Source organism: Manacus vitellinus, unplaced genomic scaffold (assembly GCF_001715985.3).
Source record: "Manacus vitellinus isolate BGI_N305 unplaced genomic scaffold, ASM171598v3 scaffold_11_pilon, whole genome shotgun sequence".
Lineage (NCBI taxonomy): Eukaryota > Metazoa > Chordata > Aves > Passeriformes > Pipridae > Manacus > Manacus vitellinus.
In genome coordinates this window covers 17364284-17378244 of record NW_021938895.1, presented here as the reverse complement: position 1 = coordinate 17378244, position 13961 = coordinate 17364284, and positions in this window count along the sequence as shown.

The following is a 13961-nucleotide window of genomic DNA, read 5'->3' as shown; positions in this document are numbered from 1 at the left end:
TCCTTAAAAAATTCAGGATTATGTGTTGAGAAATGTACTTTGCTTCCTTAGACAATTTTAATTTTATTACTGATAATTGTCGGTCTAGTAAATACAGCAGAAGTATAAAAAAGTTAAGACTACAGGACTCTTGAAAGTCATTGCTAACAGTGGAAAAACTGTGAGTTCTCAGTGTGGATTACTAAATGTTAAGATTAGTAAGATGAAGATTAGGAAAATTCTCTGGAGTTATTAATATGCCTATAATAGTTTTCCACTAGATATCCTGGGAAATGTTTGTATTCAGAGCCAGAACTACACAGATGGAACATCATCAATATTAAGACATATTGCCAAGCTTAAGGTATTTTTTTCTGAACTACCTACTCTCCAGATTCTTTATTAAAAAACCCACAAAAAATAAAAACAAAACAAAAATAAAACAGACCGACAAAACAAAGAAAAACCCAGGTTTATTTCCCCCACAAACTCCAACACCCTAGTATTAAATAGAGTACAGAGGGTGGCAAAGCTGATAGTACCTGAAATAAATACACCACTCCAACACTGACATAGCTGAAAAAGGCATTTTTTTCATCAAGAAAAATATGAGCTTTTTGCTGTTACTGTAAATTATTTATTTATATTTCTTATATTTCCCAAATTCTACTTTATGCATCCTGTGAGCAAACAATTAAATTGTACAATTTGTTTTTCTTGCAGAGTATTTAAAACTTCTTTTACTAAATGAAAATAAAATTAAAAAAAAATTAAACCCATCCTCCACTATTAATCATATTAAAATCCCTTCTAAAATTAATTGGCATAAACTTCTGTATGGGTAAATGAGTGACATTATCTAGCATTCTTGTAACTTTGTTAAAATTTTACACAAATTTACTTACATATAATAATTTTATACAAAATTATTTTTGCATCTTAGTTTGAAAATCTAAATCTTAATCTTCTGACAGTTGGATTTGTCAGATAAAATACAATTGTCAGAACTTTCTCAATCTTTTGACACTTGGACTCATGCAGTATCTATGCATTGGCTGTATGAACTACTAACTGTTTAACTTAACAAAATAACAAGTTTGGAAAAAAAACCCAATGTGCAATGTGACATATATCAAGAAATAGGTCTCACATTTATTTTACTACTTATTGGAGAGTCACTATTCTAAGTTTGCTACCACAAGCTTGAACCCACCAACCACTTCTTGTGCCAGTTACTGGCAAAAAATAACGGGCATCTTAATTCAAACTGTTGGTGCATACCACAGGCCAAAAGAGATCTGAGACACTGAGAAAGAATCTGAACTACCTGGAGAAATTATAGAAAGAGTAAATCACTTCTGGAGTTGTGAAGGATATTAAAAATGCCTGGAAGAAAAGCTTCCCTTTGCATAGGCTTTGAGAAGACAGAATAGTCTACTGAAGTCTTAGTTGCCATCAAAATGACTTGTTTTCTGCTTTGGTAACATAGAAAATTATATTTGATAATATAATCCTTTCAAAACCTGTGAATAGATACAAAGATTTAGAAAGAACAGAAACATCTGCTAGAGGATTAATGGGGATAACTGAAACTTCTCATGACTCCTCCAGTCTTTCTAACAGAGTACATTGGCTGTCACAAAGACTGAGCTAGACACTTGTCTATAACATGCTGTCCTCACTTAAAAATCTGAGCAGGAATAAGGCAAAGAAGAACAACCCTACGATGTTTACCAGGACAACACAATCTGTCAACTGCAGATCACTTCTGCAAAGGCGGCTGTTGTCACCTGTCTGAAAACACATCATTGCTGCTCTTGTATTTCCAGAAGAGGGATCAGCTCGAAGTAGCCACACTAATGGGATTCTGCAACTTTAGTTTCCTCCCAGTATAAAATAGGCCTCGTGGTCTTCAAACATCCCACACTGGAAGGAATGGTGGCTAACATGCTCTGCAATAACAGAGCAGCCCCATGATTTTTGAAACAGAAAACATACAGATTATACAAAAGACTGGTTCTCAAACAGAGACTTCAGTATTGTCCACCATTCTCTTTAGATGGGATGCACAGGAAGACACATGACACATTGCCTGTGGAACCACAAGTTCCCCAGGAAAAACACTGAAATGAGAAATCTGTACCCTCATACTCATACTCGCTTCCAAATCTGGTATTTTTCACTTTATAAAATACGGACCCACGTTGCTCATACCTGTGCAATATCACATATGCAGATAAATGCATTTGTTTCCTACAGAGCAGCATCTACTGCTAAAAACTTATCAAAGGGCCCCAAGTGAAGAGCTCTGTTTTACAGTCATTTGCTAATTACACTTGGATATACTGATAATCCAGAACAAAACTGCTGGTTTTGAAGGGGGAGTGATGGTCAGAGAAAGGATGAACCATAATAAGAACAGTGAGACTGCAGATGACCAATTTGATAATCAGAATATGTGGCTTGCAAAACACCTCCATTCTGCCCTCTCTGTTACAGAAGGCAGAAGATGATCAGAAACTCAACCCTAGCTGCCTGCAGGTTTTTTCAAGAAATGGTAGAGGAACTCAGAAGAGGTAAGATGTGAAGCATTGTCTTCTCTCCCAAGCCAGGGAGATTTCCTCACATCTACTATTTCTTGATTGGGTCTCTGCTCTTGAATGAGTCTCTCCACTTTGGAAATTAATACAGGAGGTCTACACTGTGGTGTGTCTGTCCTACAATTTTGCAAATTCATCTTAATATACTAAAGTACATTAATGTACTTAGTGAACTTCGATTTTGTTTCTGAAAAGGAGAAGGGAAAAAAGGAGGCAAACAGTATCTAACATTAACTGATATTCTCTGAACTTTCCTCAGATACAAAAAATGCAAACTACACAATGTAAAACTTCTGAAGAAGGCTACAGAGAAGTCAGAAATTCCACATAGAAAACCACAAAAACTTGATTTTTTAGTTCTTCCCTTGTCTTAGTCTACTATGAAACCACAGCAAAATTTATAAAATGTTGCAGAGGAAAATCATATTTTTTGAGGTTTCTTTTTTTGGTTTTTTTTTGTTTATACAACAGAGATGTGAGGTTTCTCTTACAATGGCCTCCTAAAAACTAAAGCCATATCTATAGAGAAACTGCTTCTTCATCACAAAATCACATCCAAAACTTCTGTGAATGTTCAGTGTTAGATCAGAACTTAAGCTAATCTGGCAAGGAAAAAAATTCACTATGACATTTACGTCCATATTTTTAAAACTGAGGCAGATCATTACTTAATTAGCATTCCAGTAATACTGTGTTGAGAGGAGAGACTGGTGATCCATGAGACATTCACTCCTGGGAAAGTTCATTTCAAAATAGTTAAAAACTGAATGTTATGTTCTTGAGGCCTTTTCCTACAGCAATATATATTTATCATTTGATTGCGAGTTTTCAGTAATACAAATGTTAAAAAAATTTACTGCCCCTCTTTTTTTTTTTTGAATTCTCTTTCTACAAAGTCCACTTACATTTACTAATTTTTGCAAAGCTGAACAGGTATGAAATAGCAGGAACAAAAAAATGAAAGGAGGCACAGCATGTAGTAAACCAGAACTAATTCAATGAATAACTTCAACACTGGACAATCTGAGCAGGAAAGATTGCCATGAAAGGCAAACAAACATCTATCTTATTTTTCCTTTTCATATATGTATTTGTGCTATTATAAATTTATCACATAAAGGACAAAGAAAATGAAAAAAATCAGGAAGTGACTGTTTATTAAAGGAATGCAGTCAAAAAAATTTCTAAGTCAGAATGCAGTAAAAAATTTTGTCTAAAACAATTATTTCTCAGTAGATAACAAGGGAGAAGCAGATAATTAATATTTAATTTACTGAGTTATTTCATTAGATGCAAAGTCTCAAAGCCTTCCACTTCCAGGCTTCCTCTCCTAATAACTCATCTCTCCTAAATTTATAAAACATTAGAAGCTTAATTTTTTCTTTCAGAAATTATTCAAGATATAAAGCTGAATGTGTTTGGGAACAGCCTAGCATCTATAATTTTATTTTTTAGTTAATATACTTTGCTCCAGCATTTACATTTGCTATTTTGAACTCTGTTTCTTAGAAAGACTCCAGGTTGATTTGAAACTAAGGTCAGCCTTTCAACCTTTTCTTTATAACAGCATCAATGTTAATAAATAAATAAATTAGAGATATTTTCCTCAAAAATAGGTTGCTTTAAAAATCGTAATCTCGTTGCTTCAGCGTTCATTTAGGTAAATTGTGGGTCTCACCTTGGCATTTAATTAGTCACTTGGGAAAAAAACCAAACAAAACAAATCTCCAAATACTGTCATGTGGGTATATATTTGTACTGCATAAGTTATTGCTTAATTATCTTAATTTCAGAAGTAGTATTAATTTACTTCACCTGCTGAAATGTGTTAGCCTCTCTGTAAATGTAATATCAAATCTAAAAACATTTTTTCATTTCCCTTTTATGTCCATTATCTTTATTTTCCATCCTCAAATTGATGTCCTTAAAAGTGTCTTTGCACTCTCTCGTACCCCAAAATTAATTTGACAAACACTCAAAAGAATAAGAAACACATATTTCAATTTTTGCTCTAATAGAATATTTGTCCTTTAAGGTATTTCCTGCCTAGAGCATGTACTGTGCTTTTCTCAGCTTAATTCAATTCATTTTTCATATCTAACCATGGGAAGAATGTATTTCCTTGTTTTTCATTATTCACGTAATATTTCCAATCTATTGTACATGTGAGTTGAGTCAAGTGTTCACCTCTAGCTGCTTTGAAAAACATTAGTGTGAAAACACACTCACCTTCAGGTTCCCCACAGAGTGTACACTGTGACTCTGCAAAAAAAAAAAAAATAGAAAATTATAATTTCTTTATTTTAAGATGTCACAATTATATCCAAATATAACAAAACTTAAGAGAACTCAAAGTTAGCATGAAAAATGCAATTCTATTTTCAGCACACATTTCTTAATGGCTGCAAAATAATCTTCAAAAAAGTGTTTCTGCAGGAAGAATTTTAAAACAGAACTATATAAAAGTTTAGTTACATTTATATAATTATCACCTTCAGAAACTGCAGCTGAATGCCTTTGTGTATCAGGACATTTTGCTTCCACGTGACTTTTTTGTATTTTCATATATACCATACTGCAATGACAACAGTCACGCCAATAAAAGTTTAAGCCTCCTAATATTTTATGTTTGGAGGTAGCAAACAGTAATAGTGACAGAGTTGTTATATTCCCTTCCCATAAAAGAATTCCAAGTCCTCCCAGGCCAGAAAAGTCAAACAGTCATGTAAATATGCAGTTATAGTCTGCAAAATATTCAAGTATAGAAATGAAGGAAATAAAATTCCATCATAACAAACAGACAATCTCTAAATGTGCAATTACTATTTTATCCACACACTACTGTTTGGAGATGGTTGTCTTAAAAATTATTTAGCATAATGTACAAATATATATACACATGGAGGAAATATTTTGAAGTATCCCTTAAAACCAAGCTGTTTCAGGAGTTAGTATCAAGCTGTAGAAGAAAGCTCTTGTTTAGAATCCAAATACCCGAATCAATTAAAATCACAGGGAATGTAATCATATTGGCAGATAATTCTGATATACTTGTAAAAGTCCTACTAGAACAAGAAAGCACAGTACATTTTAAGTCACAAATCTCTGAAATCTCCATTTTAACACTCAGTTGAAAAATGACATCTCTAACAGATGAAGTAAATATATATATATATATATATATATATATGCAGGCTCACACACACACATGTGCATGTATATAATTTAATATACAATTACTACAAAACCAGTTTAACACGCCTGGTATATAAAAATCCAATACAAAAGCTTGTTGAAATTATCTCCATCTTGAATAACTAATAGAAGATTGGACTTCAGCTGTGATCTTGACTCAAAGGCAAAAAAAGTCAGAAAAATAGAATATGAAACACATGCACTGAACAGATTGACCTTTATAGCGCTGCTGTGACACTGACAGTTATTTAGAAGTACTTTCTCCATACAGATAAGAAGCTGTCTCATAGCAGCCCACTGTTGTAATGGCACTTGACCCCACATCTTTCATTTATTTTAAACACGTTAATCACTGTGGTTTTACTACTGCTAGATGCTGTAGTGTGCATGAGGGAAAAGAATGAGAAAAAATAAGCTTATCCAGGCAGCTCTGCTGCTGATAGGTGGATCACAACTCCTAGAACAGCATAAAGTTGCATGATTGAGAGGAATTAAATTCGATGCAGTGCAGCACCATGAAACTTGTAGCTGAACAGTGTATTGATAACGACTCACTAATGCTCCAGCAGATCTGACAAACTGAAAACAACACCCTAACATCAGACATGAGAAAACCTCCAATGAAAAGTATAAAAAGCCTGGTCTCTGGTAACTCAGGCCAGTTTCTTTTACTGCTGAAAAAATGCACTTGCCACAAGCCAGTGATGCAGAGGAAGCAACTCAGAAGATCTTATTTTCACTTTTAATTCAAAGACTTTCTGAGGTTTTACTGAGATGGGCTGCCTGCCTGCCTGTGTGAAGTTTATTATCCTGATTGATAAGGAAGAACAAGCCAAGACTTGGTTTCTGAACTTCTGACTTTTTTTCTGATCGTCTGTGTTCTGCTAACAACTGCTTCACTGATTTGTTACAATCCAAAGAGTCTGCCTGACATTTTTTGCAGCTCAAAATACCATCTTCCAAAAGTCCCCACTCAAGAGTACAAATTACTAGCTTCCCTCTTTTTTTGCCATAAACATAAATTAGTGCCAATATTGCAAGTCTGCAGCAGGCTAGATAGTCTACCTGCAAAATAAGGGCTTGCAGCTACGACTGGTGCCAGAAAGTTGTACAAAAGCTAGAGAAGTGTCAGCACTATCCCTGCCAGACCACTGCTTTGTTGGAATTCTTTCAGATGTTTCTTTAAGGTCCCATCTCTATGGGTAACCCAGATGTTTCTTCCCCTATCTCAGCATACCTGGGGAGAGTTCATGGGGGAGGGTTGTTTTAATTCATCAGTGTATGCCTTACAGAGGCTGAGAATCATTTCAAACTGACAGCAGCACCTCTCTTTCTACACTGGTAAGAAGCAGACTTTATGGATGTGGATGATTCACCAGTAAGCCTCTGTTTAAGGATTTCCCCACTGTAGTTTGCCACTGTGGGGGAGGACAAGATACCCTTTTTGTTGTGCTTGACACATACAGATTGAGTGACAAACAAAAACACAACCGCTGCTACTAGGCGTGTGAACAACATGACAAGGAGGTTGTACAGAGCTCTGTTTTCCACAAAGCCTCTGTGTGTGAGAGAGAAATAATTATTTCTCTATATAGTCTCTTTAGATCTGTACGTTCTATGGTTATTGCTAAGAGATTGCATGAGAGTTTCCAAAACTAAAATCACATAAAACATACACATGGCACTCAATTATTTGTAGATTTACATTATACAGAAATACATAAATCTTAAAATTCTGTAAAGAAGCTATGACTTGACACTCATTTTAACTTCTTTTCTAACAAGATACAGCAACTTCATTACAGAGAAAAGGTCTTTCTGCAAGGTAGCTCAACACTAAGTACCTGTAGTAATTTAAAAGTTTTTTATTTAAATTTCATTTCTGGGGAGAAATGATAGCAATGAAGGACATGACAGTGGTATAAAAAGTTACCACTCCATCCAGTGAAATTACATTTTTTAGGCTTAGATGTATCTCACCCAAGATTAAGTGTCTCAGTATCAGTGTTCAAAATCTAAAGTAGTCTTAAAAAAATTTACCAATTAGCAGAAAAAAACAGGTATCTAATCTGCCTTAGAAACATATGTAGCATGAGATAAATCAATAAATCACTTTTTTTTAAGAACACATTCATTTTTTTATGTGGTAAGAGGTCTGAGACTACATCTTCATAATAGCATTCACTGCAAAAGAGTGAATGTTATTGTTCATTGTAGGTGACTTCTGGAGGTCATATAGCTCAGCCTCCCACTGAGAGCAAAGCAGGGTTGTTGCCAACAAAAGTTCAGTTCAGCTGTGGATTAATAGTCAAGTCCTGAAAGCCACCAAGGATGGAGATTCCACAACCTCAACAAGCAGTCTGATCCAGTGCTGCATCAGCCTTATTGGACCCTGCTTGAACATCTCAGGCTGCAGTTTGTGGCCATTCTTCCTTGTTACATCACTCAGCACTGCCAAAATGACTCTAGCTCCATCCTGTCTGCAACTCTCCTTCAAATAGCTGTAACCTACTATGGATCTTCACCCTAACAGACTAAATAAGCCCAACTCTTTCAACTACTCTGACCAGAGGGCCCTCTGCTAGACTCACTCCAGTTTCTCCCTGTGCTTGCAGAAGCAGGGAGTCACAGCCACTGAACACAGTATTCCAGGTGCAGCCCCACCAGCACCAGAAAGAAACAATAAACCTCCTCACCTTGCCCATCCTACTCATCCTGGCATAGCCCAACATGGACTTTACCTGTTTGCAATGAAGACATTGCCTCATATGCCTCACATTCACTCATATGCAACTTGGTATTCATATTTGTTTAGAAAAAAAATAAATTAATAAATTAAGTCTTAGCAAGATCAGTCCCCTGATCCAAGTCTCCCACCAATTATAGCAGTGCTATATGTGAAATCTCAGCCTCAGACAAGTGACTTTTCTACATCTGTGCTGGATTAAATGTCAAAAGTAAAAGTGCTTAAGATACTACATGTTGTGATGGAATAGGAGTACAGAAATGACCACATTTCAAAGATATTTCACAGAATATGCTGAGTTGGAAGGGACCCACAAGGATCATACAGTTCAGCTGCTGGCCCTGCACATGCCCATCCCCAAGAGTCACACCATGTTCCTGAGAGTCTTGTCCAAACACTTCTTAACCTCTGTCAGCCTTGGTGCTGTGACCACTTCCTTGAGGAGCCTGTTCCAGCACCCAACCAACTCTGGGTGAAGAACCTTTTTCCAATATCCAACCTAAACTTCCCCTGACACAACTTCAGGCCATTCCCTTGGGTTCTGTTATTGGTCACCACAGAGAAAAGTGGCTGCCCCTCCTCCTCCCCTCATGAGGAAGTTGTAGGGTGTGATAAAGTCTACCCTCAGTCTCCTCCAGGCTGAACAGACCAAGTGACCTCAGCTGCTCTTCATACAGCTTCCCCTCAGGGCCCTTCACCAAGGGCCCTTCGTTGCCCTTCTTTGGACACTCTCTAAGAGCTTAATATATTTCTTATATTGTGGTGCCTAAAACTGCATACAATATTCAAGGTGAGGCCACCACAGTGCAGAGCAGAGCAGGACAATCCCCTCCCTTGACCAGCTGGAGATGCTTTGCCTGATGCCCCCAGGACAGGGTTGGCCCTCCTGGCTGCCAGGGCACTGCTGACTCATATTCAACTTGCCCATTGATCAGGACCCCCAGGTCCCTTTTCCTGGCACTGCTTTCCAGCATCTCATTTCCCATTCTATATGAACATTCAGGGTTGCCCCATCCCAGGTGCAGAATCTGCCACTTTTCCTTGTCAAATTTCATATGGTTGGTGATTGCCCAGTCCTCTAATTTGTGGAGGTCTCTCTGCAGGGCCTTCCTGCCTTTAAGCCTCTCCCTTGCACAATTCCTAGTGATGGATTATGTCTCTACATATCTGGTCCATCTAAAATAGTATAATGATACTTTCACAGGAGGAATTCTCTTTATAGTATATTGCTAATCAGTTGCACTTAACAAAGATGCTCCTTCTTGCAAACACTCGCACACCTGAGTGATTTCTTTGTCATATATCTCAATAGTAAAATGACTAATATAGACAAGTGTTCAGAGATTTAGGATCCAATAAATCAATAGAACAAGGAAAACCTGTATTTATATTATTAATCTCACTCTGTCATTTTGAAATTGCCTAGCCAAGAGAAATAACCTTTCCAGATACAAGAACTTGCTGACTAAATAGGTCATAAGAAAGATCTTTCGAAGAAACAAATTTATCATGAAGACACAATCTCTTTTTCCCCCAAATATTATGAAACTTATTTCATTTTTATAGTTTTTCTTGTCTAACCTAAATGATAAGAAGAACTAAAAGTAATAAACCCAGATATATAAATGCCAACATTCTTTCTCAAAAAAGCTGAGTTCAACATTCCATTTTAAATTAGAATGAAAATGAATTATTCTGCTAGACATGTTCATCTTTCCTTCTTTGTATATACTTTTCTTGGATGGTTGGTGCAAGTGTAATAGAATCCACTATAAAGAGGTACAATAAGGAAAATAATATAAGGGTCAGATAAAATATACAAAATAGCTATTAAAAATAAATTACAATTCAAAATACCCATGCAAGGTATATAATCTAATAAGACTAAGACACCACATATCAGTAATATTTTAAATCAGTTTAAAGAAAATACTGGATGGTATTAAACATTTAACTATGCTTTACCATACACTATGCACCCCGGCAGCCCCCGTGCCACGTGCAGCAGAAGTCCGGGGACCACCACCTCCCTAAGATCTCGCTTTATGGTGAACTTGCTACCGGCTGCCGCAAGACAGGAGCCCCAAAGAGAAGGTACAAGGACTCCCTGAAACAACACCTCAGCCTCGGCCACATTGATCATCATAACTGGTCTACTCTGGCCTCCAATCGGGAGGTCTGGAGACACACCATCTATAACACTGCTGATGCCTTTGAGAATGCACGCAGGATCACTCTAGAGGAGAAAAGACAAAGCAGAAAGAATCGTGTCTTGCAGAATATACCACCCAAGGAGTCTTTCTGCTGTGCCTTTTGCAACCGGACGTGCCTGTCTCATATTGGCCTTTTTAGCCACCAGTGCGCTTGTAACAAACGTGGGTAGAGCCCTTCCCAAATCTTCGTTTGCGAAGCCCAGCCATGATGACCATACACTATGCACTACACAGGGGTTTACCCAGATTACAGAGTCCAACCTAGATGAGTTTTGACCAACTTATATGGAAGTTATATGGTGAGAAATAATATGCAAAGGTGAGGAGTGCTAGGGATAACTTGTTACCTCAGCACCGCATTCAGAAAATGGGGGCGGTCAGCCCTTCTGACTACCCCTTGAATAACACCACACACACAGTTTTGTATCTCCCCTTCAACTGTTTAACAGGCCTTTCTGTCTCTCTTTTCATCCAATTCTTCCAGATACCCTTTGCAGCTCTTCCCTTTTGCCTATATTATTTTAAATTTTAATTAGAAACACATATGTTCTCTATTTCTTATATTTCTCTATGTGGTTTTGCTTTTTTTCCCTCGGTAAATATATTTACTAAGTGACCAAAAAAACATATAGCACTGTTACACAATTACTGAATATCACTGCCCATTGGAATCCAGAGTTCAATGCATCAGAGGAAAACTGGAAATGATTTTTTATTTCACAGAGAAATATGGTTTGGCTCACAGAAAACAATTCTCAGTTTGCCTTTCCCCCCCTTCATTTATGTAAAATAATAGTAATAATTTTAAAAACAATGAAAAAATAGATCAAGTTCCAATGACAAAATTTAGAAGGTAGTGCTTTATATTTTGGTTCTAATGGCAAGAAACACAACTGTTTTATCAATTCATCAGCATACTATGTCATCAATGTGTCTTTAGATCATTTTACTGATGTCAATGAAACAGAACTCTGCAATACTCAGAGACATAGAGTAGCCATGCATTATATTGACATTAGTGCAGCTGAAAAGCAAAGCATAATTTAAGGTTAAACTGTGAGACTTCTAATAATATTAAGGATTTTAATCCAATATTTTTATCTAAACATGGCTACAATAGTGCCAATAAAAGCTGACAGTATTATGAATTATGTTTTCCATTGTCTCTACTCATGTAGGGATTTTTTCTCCTACATCTTTTGCTTTATCTGTAGCTTTTTCCTTCTGTTGATATCTCATCATTGCACAATATCATCTGCTAAAACATCAGTGTGACAGATGTGTAGGATAAATGGCAAGATTTTATTGTGTCCAGGAACATTCTCCATTCACAATCATCCTCTTTGTTCCACACTGATGCCAGAGTAAATCCTTTGGAGGTCTCCTGCTCCAAGCTCAGTCACCCATATAGGTAAGGCATTGAGAGACACCTACAAAAAACAAATAGCCTTTTTTTCCAGAAAGCCCACTTTTCCTACAGAATTTTTTCTAAAGTGTTCTCTAAAACCTCTGATGACAGGGAATAAAACCCTGCATATGCAGATGGAGAATAAATTTTTTTATGCACTAAGGAAAAAAATAATAATCTCATTGAAATACTAATTTCCTTAAGTATTTTCTTTTTTTCTTTTCTTCCCCCCCCTCCCCCCCGTTCTAATTCTTCACTTTTTTCTCACAGTCATGGTTGGTAATACTTATCTCATATTTGCTGTTCTCCAACTTAGCCACATCCTAAAGTTATAAGCGCCCCACTCTGAACACAATATATGAGCCGAGTCCTTTGACTGCCTGGTAGAACAGAAGATTTACTCTCGTACAATCTCTTATATTTTTAAGAATGCCACTGGACTAATTTTGGGGTGGCACTATTTTCTTGGCTGAAATATCATCTCATCCTTTTAGACAGAAATTTGACTGGAGGTACCTGGAGCAGTCACCATCATAAGAACGAAGTAAGTCAAGGATGTTTTGTTTGTTCACCTTTGCAGTAAGAGCCCTATTCATGCAATCCTTGTAAGCCAAGTGAAATCCACAAAGCATTTAAGGTGCTTTTTACAACTTCCTGTTTGAAACTATGAAGTGGCAAAATAATCAAAATGGCACTACTCCAAAACACTGTATCTCTTACATTATTTTGAGTGATGACAAATAGCACAACAGGAAGAGATTGTTTGGGCCCATCTCCATGAACAGTCATAAAGGAAATAAAAATTATTTCAATCAAAAGAAGACCATACATTTACATTTGTGTGCGTATACGTATATATATATATGTCCATCTTGATACCTGTTTTCTTCTTCTGAACAACAGTATTTACACAGAAAAATAACAGTCAGTTCATCATGCAGAACATGCTGAAAAGTGTAATAACAACAGTTGTTTAAAGCTGTTGTGGATACAGCCAATAAATGTATTTCTCCCATTGAAACTATTTCTACAAGCACTTCTTGCTGAGTGTAAGAGCCCAGTTGCCTGCCTGCCTGCCTCTCGCTGTTGATCATTTACTGTTATGACCTCTCTCAAGATGAGATTCCCTTGCATTTGCAACTTCAGCTTTCTTATATACTTCCATTTGACTGTGGTATTTATAACAAAGGGCCTTTTACTGCCCAGGATCGGGCCTTGGGGTTAAGAAAAATAAATAGCTAGTAAAGTTTTGAAGAACTGGAAAAATACAATAGGAAAAATACCCAGCTGCATGTGAAAGACTAGAAGCTGGGCTATATGAGGAAAGACAGGGCAGGGGAAATGAGTAGTCCTGAGGAGGGCAGATACTGAAAGAACTTGAAATAAAAATAGAACACAGAATAGCCATTATTAAAATAGAATGAGCCTAAAGCAGAAGAAAATCAACTAACCTGGCATCAAACTTTGCATCCTTTTGAGCGAATGAACTGACATCCAACCAAATGCATAAAGCAACAACTAAGAGCCCATTATTTTCCCCAGATAAAAATATAAGGTTCATGCTCAAAGCAATGCCAAAACCTATTCATAGTACTTGCACATCAGATCCTTCTCCATATGGAGTTTACACATTACACATGCATTAACCAAGCCAAAAGAGATTTCAGAAAAAAAAATTGTGATATCAAACAATCAAATATTTTCATAGGAAAACAAAAATAACTGAAGCAATAAAAAGCAAAATATTAGCCACTCAAGAAATAAAAAGAGTAGGTAATGTTTCTCTTGGTGATCTGAACACAAATGCTTTCTTTTCAGAG